The following is a 7,088-nucleotide window of genomic DNA, read 5'->3' as shown; positions in this document are numbered from 1 at the left end:
TTAGTTTCCACCCGTTGCTTCTTGTCCTGCCTTCAGGCGCTTTGGAGAATAGCTTAATTCCCTCTTCTTTATGGCAGCCCCTGAGATACTGGAAGACTGCTATTATGTCCCCCCTCGTCCTTCTCTTCGTTAAACTAGACATACCCACTTCCAGCAACCGTTCCTTATATGTTTTAGCCTCCAGTCCCCTGATCCTCTTTGTTGCTCTTCTCTGCACTCTTTCCAGAGTCTCAACATCTTTTTTACATCATGGGGACCAAAACTGGATGCAGGATTCCAAGTGTGGCCTTACCAAGGCCTTGTAAAGTGGTATTAATACTTCACGTGATTTTGATTCTATCCCTCTGTTAATGCAGCCTAGCACCGTGTTGGCCTTTTTGGCAGCTGCAGCACACGGCTGGCTCCTATTTAGGTGATTGTCTACTAGGATGACTGACTGATAGGTTGATTGATTGATTAACTGATTGACTGGCTGCCTGCCTGATTGATTGATTAACTGACTGATTCACAGACTGACTGACTGACTGACTGATTGACTGGCTGATTGCACACCACTCACACAACTCAAGCTGTGCGTGCAGGCATGTACATTGCCGGCTCACCGCTCGAGCGAGTCAAGCTGCTTGTGCAGGGCACACGCGTGTGCCAGCCCGCCTGTCGCATGGCTCCGTTGTGAAGAGGCCTCATCCCGGGGGTCGCCCCCAGAGGTTGTGGATGCTCCCGTCACTGGAGGCTTTTCAAATGAGATGGGACAGCCCTCGGTCTGAAATGGCATAGCGTCTCCTGTCTGAGCCAGGGGGTTGGACTAGATGACCTCCGAGGTCCCTTCCAACTCTGTCCTTCTGTGATTCTATGAAAGTCTCCTGTCGAGCATGGGGGTTGGACTAGATGACCTCCGAGGTCCCTCCCACCTCTGTCATTCTAATGATTCTGTAATGGTCTCCTCCTTGAGCAGGGGGTTGGACTAGATGACCTCCGAGATCCCTTCCAACTCTTTTCATTCTATGATTCTGTAAGGGTCTCCTGCTGGAGCAGGGGGTTGGTCTAGTTGACCTCCGAGGCCCCTTCCAACTCTGTCCTATGATTCTGCTTGAGCAAGGGGTTGGACTAGACGACCGCCAGGGTCCCTTCCAACTCTATGATTCTGTAATTCTGTAAGGGTCTCCTGCTCAAGCAAGGGGTTGGACTACATGACCTCCAAGGTCCCTTCTAACTCTTGTTATTCTATGATTCTGTAAGGGTCTCCTGCTGGAGCAGGGGGTTGGACTAGATGACCTCTGAGATCCCTTCCAACTCTTGTCATGCTATGATTCTGTCAGGGTCTCCTGCTGGAGCAGGGGGTTGGACTAGATGACCTCCGAGGTCCCTTTCAACTCTTGTTATTCTATGATTCTGTAAGGATCTCTTTCTGGAGCAGGGGGTTGGGCTGGATGACCTCCGGGGTCCCTTCCAACTCTGTCCTACGATTCTGTCAGGGTCTCCTGCTGGAGCAGGGGGCTGGACTAGATGACCTCCGAGGTCCCTTTCAACTTTTGTTATTTTATGATTCTCTCAGGGTCTCCTGCTGGAGCAGGGGGTTGGTCTGGATGACCTCCGAGGTCCCTTCCAGCTCTGTCCTTCTGTTCCTCAATCCCGGTGCTTAGAGTCTCCGGCTGAGTTGGAGCTGCATAAATCTACGGAGGGCATAAACTCTGCCCCACCCCCCTTGCCCCTTTTGCCCCTGGCCCAAGAATGCTATTTGGAAACATGTCAAGCTTCTAGGACACATGAAGGACCAGGAGGAGCAGGTTTTCCCCAGCTTTTCCCTTCTTCCTCCCACCACAGGCCTCCTGTGAAGGTCAGGTGGTATTTCTCCTTAAGGCGGCTGCAGCTAGGGGGGAGGAGGAGGAGGAGGCGAAGAAGGAGGAGATGGGGAGGGGAAGGAGGAAAAGCGGGAAAAAAGGAGAGGAGGAGGCGAAAGAAGAAAGGCAGGAAAAAAGGAATAGGGGAAGGACGAGGAGAGGAGGAGAAGGAGGAAGAGGAGGAGGAAAAAGAGGAGGAGGAGTTGGGGAGAGGGAGGATGGGGGAGGAGGAGAGGAGAAGCAGGAAGGAAAGGAGAAGGAGAGATGGAAGGTGGAAGAGAGAAAGAAAGGAAGAGGGAGGAAGAGAGAAAGAGAGAGGGAGGGAGGAAAAGAAAGAAAGGGAGAGGGAGGAAGAGAGAATGAGAGAGGGAGGGAGAGGTGGAAGGAGGAAGAGAAAGGGAGAGAGGGAGGGAGGAAGAGAGAATGAGAGAAAGAGAGGAGGCGAAAGAAAAAAGGCAGGAAAAAAGGAATAGGGGAAGGACGAGGAGAGGAGGAGAAGAAGAAGGAGAGGAGGACACGGGGAGGAGGAGGAAGAGGAGGAGGAAAAAGGAGGAGGAGGAGTTGGGGAGAGGGAGGATGGGGGAGGAGGAGAGGAGAAGCAGGAAGGAAAGGAGAAGGAGAGATGGAAGGTGGAAGAGAAAGAAAGAGGGAGAGGGAGGACGAGAGAAAGAGAGAGAAATGGATGGAGGAAAAGAAAGGGAGAGGAAGAGAGAATGAGAGAGGGAGGGAGAGAGAGGTGGAATGAGGAAGAGAAAGGGAGAGAGAGGGAGGAAGAGAGAATGAGAGAAAGAAAGAGAAGAGACGGAAGAAGAAAGGCAGGAAAAAAGGAATAGGGGAAGGACGAGGAGAGGAGGAGGAGAAGGAGAGGAGGAGGACACAGGGAGGAGGAGGAAAAAGGAGGAGGAGGAGTTGGGGAGAGGGAGGATGGGGGAGGAGGAGAGGAGAAGCAGGAAGGAAAGGAGAAGGAGAGATGGAAGGTGGAAGAGAAAGAAAGAGGGAGAGGGAGGAAGAGAGAAAGAGAGAGAAATGGATGGAGGAAAAGAAAGGGAGAGGAAGAGAGAATGAGAGAGGGAGGGAGAGAGAGGTGGAAGGAGGAAGAGAAAGAGAGAGAGGAAGGAAGAGAGAATGAGAGAAAGAAAGAGAGAGAAGAGACGGAAGAAGAAAGGCAGGAAAAAAGGAATAGGGGAAGGACGAGGAGAGGAGGAGGAGGGAAGGAGGAGGACACGGGGAGGAGGAGGAAAAAGGAGGAGGAGGAGTTGGGGAGAGGGAGGATGGGGGAGGAGGAGAGGAGAAGCAGGAAGGAAAGGAGAAGGAGAGATGGAAGGTGGAAGAGAGAAAGAAAGGAAGAGGGAGGAAGAGAGAAAGGAAGAGGGAGGAAGAGAGAAAGAGAGAGAGGGAGGGAGAGAGAGGTGGAAGGAGGAAGAGAAAGGGAGAGAGGGAGGGAGGAAGAGAGAATGAGAGAAAGAGAGGAGGCGAAAGAAAAAAGGCAGGAAAAAAGGAATAGGAAGGACGAAGGAGAGGAAGGAGAATGAAGAAGGAGAGAGGACCGGGGAGGGAGGAGGAAGAGGAGGGGAAAAAGGAGGAGGAGGAGTTGGGGAGAGGGGAGGTATGGGGGAGGAAGGAGAGGAGAGAGAAGCAGGAAGGAAAGGAGAAGGAGAGATGGAAGGTGGAAGAGAAAGAAAGAGGGAGAGGGAGGACGAGAGAAAGAGAGAGAGAAATGGATGGAGGAAAAGAAAGGGAGAGGAAGAGAGAATGAGAGAGGGAGGGAGAGAGAGGTGGAAGGAGGAAGAGAAAGAGAGAGAGGGAGGAAGAGAGAATGAGAGAAAGAAAGAGAGAGAAGAGACGGAAGAAGAAAGGCAGGAAAAAAGGAATAGGGGAAGGACGAGGAGAGGAGGAGGAGAAGGAGATGAGGAGAAGAGGAGGAGAAGGAGAGAGAGGACCAGGAGGAGGAGGAAAAAGAGGAGGAGGAGTGGGGAAGAGGGAGGATGGGGTGAGAGGACGAGGAGAAAGCAGGAAAGGAAAGGAGAAAGGAGAGATGGAAGGTGGGACGAGAGAAAGAAAGAAGAGGGAGGAAAGAGAGGGAAAGGAGAGAGAAGGAGAGGGAGAGAGAGGTGGAAGGAGGACGAGAAAGGTGAGAGAGGGAGGGAGGAGAGCGAATGAGAGAAGAGAGGGAGCGCGACAAGAAAAAAGGCAGGAAAAAAGGAATAGGGGAAGGACGAGGAGAGGAGGAGAAGGAGAAGGAGAGGAGGACACGGGGAGGAGGAGGAAAAAGGAGGAGGAGGAGTTGGGGAGAGGGAGGATGGGGGAGGAGGAGAGGAGAAGCAGGAAGGAAAGGAGAAGGAGAGATGGAAGGTGGAAGAGAGAAAGAAAGGAAGAGGGAGGAAGAGAGAAAGAGAGAGGGAGGGAGAGAGAGGTGGAAGGAGGAAGAGAAAGGGAGAGAGGGAGGGAGGAGGAGAGAATGAGAGAAAGGAGGCGAAAGAAAAAAGGCAGGAAAAAAGGAATAGGGGAAGGACGAGGAGAGGAGGAGAAGGAGAAGGAGAGGAGGACACGGGGAGGAGGAGGAAGAGGAGGAGGAAAAAGGAGGAGGAGGAGTTGGGGAGAGGGAGGATGGGGAGGAGGAGAGGAGAAGCAGGAAGGAAAGGAGAAGGAGAGATGGAAGGAGGAAGAGAGAAAGAAAGGAAGAGGGAGGAAGAGAGAAAGAGAGAGGGAGGGAGAGAGAGGTGGAAGGAGGAAGAGAAAGGGAGAGAGGGAGGGAGGAAGAGAGAATGAGAGAAAGGAGGCGAAAGAAAAAAGGCAGGAAAAAAGGAATAGGGGAAGGACGAGGAGAGGAGGAGAAGGAGAAGGAGAGGAGGACACGGGGAGGAGGAGGAAGAGGAGGAGGAAAAAGGAGGAGGAGGAGTTGGGGAGAGGGAGGATGGGGGAGGAGGAGAGGAGAAGCAGGAAGGAAAGGAGAAGGAGAGATGGAAGGTGGAAGAGAAAGAAAGAGGGAGAGGGAGGACGAGAGAAAGAGAGAGAAATGGATGGAGGAAAAGAAAGGGAGAGGAAGAGAGAATGAGAGAGGGAGGGAGAGAGAGGTGGAATGAGGAAGAGAAAGGGAGAGAGAGGGAGGAAGAGAGAATGAGAGAAAGAAAGAGAAGAGACGGAAGAAGAAAGGCAGGAAAAAAGGAATAGGGGAAGGACGAGGAGAGGAGGAGGAGAAGGAGAGGAGGAGGACACAGGGAGGAGGAGGAAAAAGGAGGAGGAGGAGTTGGGGAGAGGGAGGATGGGGGAGGAGGAGAGGAGAAGCAGGAAGGAAAGGAGAAGGAGAGATGGAAGGTGGAAGAGAGAAAGAAAGGAAGAGGGAGGAAGAGAGAAAGAGAGAGAGGGAGGGAGAGAGAGGTGGAAGGAGGAAGAGAAAGGGAGAGAGGGAGGGAGGAAGAGAGAATGAGAGAAAGAGAGGAGGCGAAAGAAAAAAGGCAGGAAAAAAGGAATAGGGGAAGGATGAGGAGAGGAGGAGAAGGAGAAGGAGAGGAGGACACGGGGAGGAGGAGGAAGAGGAGGAGGAAAAAGGAGGAGGAGGAGTTGGGGAGAGGGAGGATGGGGAGGAGGAGAGGAGAAGCAGGAAGGAAAGGAGAAGGAGAGATGGAAGGTGGAAGAGAAAGAAAGAGGGAGAGGGAGGAAGAGAGAAAGAGAGAGAAATGGATGGAGGAAAAGAAAGGGAGAGGAAGAGAGAATGAGAGAGGGAGGGAGAGAGAGGTGGAAGGAGGAAGAGAAAGAGAGAGAGGGAGGAAGAGAGAATGAGAGAAAGAAAGAGAGAGAAGAGACGGAAGAAGAAAGAGGCGAAAGAAAAAAGGCAGGAAAAAAGGAATAGGGGAAGGATGAGGAGAGGAGGAGAAGGAGAAGGAGAGGAGGACACGGGGAGGAGGAGGAAGAGGAGGAGGAAAAAGGAGGAGGAGGAGTTGGGGAGAGGGAGGATGGGGAGGAGGAGAGGAGAAGCAGGAAGGAAAGGAGAAGGAGAGATGGAAGGAGGAAGAGAGAAAGAAAGGAAGAGGGAGGAAGAGAGAAAGAGAGAGGGAGGGAGAGAGAGGTGGAAGGAGGAAGAGAAAGGGAGAGAGGGAGGGAGGAAGAGAGAATGAGAGAAAGGAGGCGAAAGAAAAAAGGCAGGAAAAAAGGAATAGGGGAAGGACGAGGAGAGGAGGAGAAGGAGAAGGAGAGGAGGACACGGGGAGGAGGAGGAAAAAGGAGGAGGAGGAGTTGGGGAGGGAGGATGGGGGAGGAGGAGAGGAGAAGCAGGAAGGAAAGGAGAAGGAGAGATGGAAGGTGGAAGAGAGAAAGAAAGGAAGAGGGAGGAAGAGAGAAAGAGAGAGAGGGAGGGAGAGAGAGGTGGAAGGAGGAAGAGAAAGGGAGAGAGGGAGGGAGGAAGAGAGAATGAGAGAAAGAAAGAGAGGAGGCGAAAGAAGAAAGGCAGGAAAAAAGGAATAGGGGAAGGACGAGGAGAGGAGGAGAAGGAGAAGGAGAGGAGGAGGAGTTGGGGAGAGGGAGGATGAGGGAGGAGGAGAGGAGAAGCAGGAAGGAAAGGAGAAGGAGAGATGGAAGGAGGAAGAGAGAAAGAAAGGGAGAGGGAGGGAGGAAGAGAAAGAGATGGATGGAGGAAGAGAGAGAAAGAAAGGGAGAGAGGGAGGAAGAGAAAGAGGGAGAGGGAGAGAGAGATGTTAGGAGGAAGAGAGAAAGAAAGGGAGAGGGATGGAAGAATGAGAGAGAGAGAGAGGAAGCAGAAGAAGAAAGGCAGGAAAAAAGGAATAGGAAGGACAAGAAGGAGGGGAAGGAGGAGAAGAGGAAGAAGAAGGAAGAGGGAGAAGGAGAGCAAGGAGACCGAGGAGGAGGAGAAGGAGGAAGAGATGGGGAGGGGAGGAGATGGGAAGAGTAAGAGGAAGAGGAGAAGACAAAAGGAGGAGAGGAGAAGGGGAGGGGGATGGAAAGGGTGAGAAGAGGAGGAGGAAGTGGAGGAGGAAAAGAAGGAGGGGAGAAGGTGGAGAAAAACAGGAGGAGGAGAGGAGAAGGGAAGGGGGGAGAAGGGGAGGAAAAGAAGAAGAGGAGGAGAGGAGGAGGAGATGGGGAGGAGGAAGAGAAAAAACAGGAAAAGAAGGACCGAGACGAAGAGGAGGAGGAGGAGGAGGAGGAGGAGTTGTGGAGGGGGAGGACGGGGAAGGAGAAGGAGGAGGAAAAGCAGGAAAAAAGGAGAGGAGGAGGCGAAAGAAGAAAGGCAGG

The sequence above is a fragment of the Crotalus tigris genome, unplaced genomic scaffold, assembly GCF_016545835.1.
Source record: "Crotalus tigris isolate CLP2741 ecotype Arizona unplaced genomic scaffold, ASM1654583v1 scf7180000021287.315228, whole genome shotgun sequence".
In the NCBI taxonomy this organism is placed as follows: Eukaryota; Metazoa; Chordata; class Lepidosauria; order Squamata; family Viperidae; genus Crotalus; species Crotalus tigris.
The sequence above is the reverse complement of the archived record's forward strand: the minus strand, read 5'-3'. Positions refer to the sequence as shown.